This window comes from Penaeus monodon, chromosome 22 (genome assembly GCF_015228065.2).
Source record: "Penaeus monodon isolate SGIC_2016 chromosome 22, NSTDA_Pmon_1, whole genome shotgun sequence".
NCBI classification, from domain to species: Eukaryota; Metazoa; Arthropoda; class Malacostraca; order Decapoda; family Penaeidae; genus Penaeus; species Penaeus monodon.
Window position 1 is genome coordinate 19,115,107 of NC_051407.1, and position 289 is coordinate 19,115,395.

The window sequence follows — 289 nt, forward strand, 5'->3', positions numbered from 1 at the left end:
AAAGAAGAAATATATATATACAATACATGAACCCATTAATATGATTTTCTTGAATTGGAGCGGTTCACTGATCTGGAGTGGTTACGAATATCGCTTTATGAAACAGAAACGTGACGTGGGACCGTTATTAAAGGCAAAAATTAAAGCTTCCTTTAATAGGAGAATAAAAAGTAACGATAATTTGAATTTCCCTCACAACGGCGGTAATCTGGGTGGCTATAAACCAATAATGATACTGTTAACAAGACCCTATAAACTGTACATAAAAAAATTACAATTACCAAGATAA

At 32.5% G+C, this 289-nt stretch overlaps 1 protein-coding gene across 1 annotated transcript in view; it reads left to right on the top strand.

The window, feature by feature from the left end:
* Positions 1-289, top strand: part of LOC119587349 (GTPase-activating Rap/Ran-GAP domain-like protein 3) — a 420,180-nt gene that overhangs the window by 67,108 nt on the left and 352,783 nt on the right. The gene's annotated exons all lie outside the window — the stretch shown is intronic.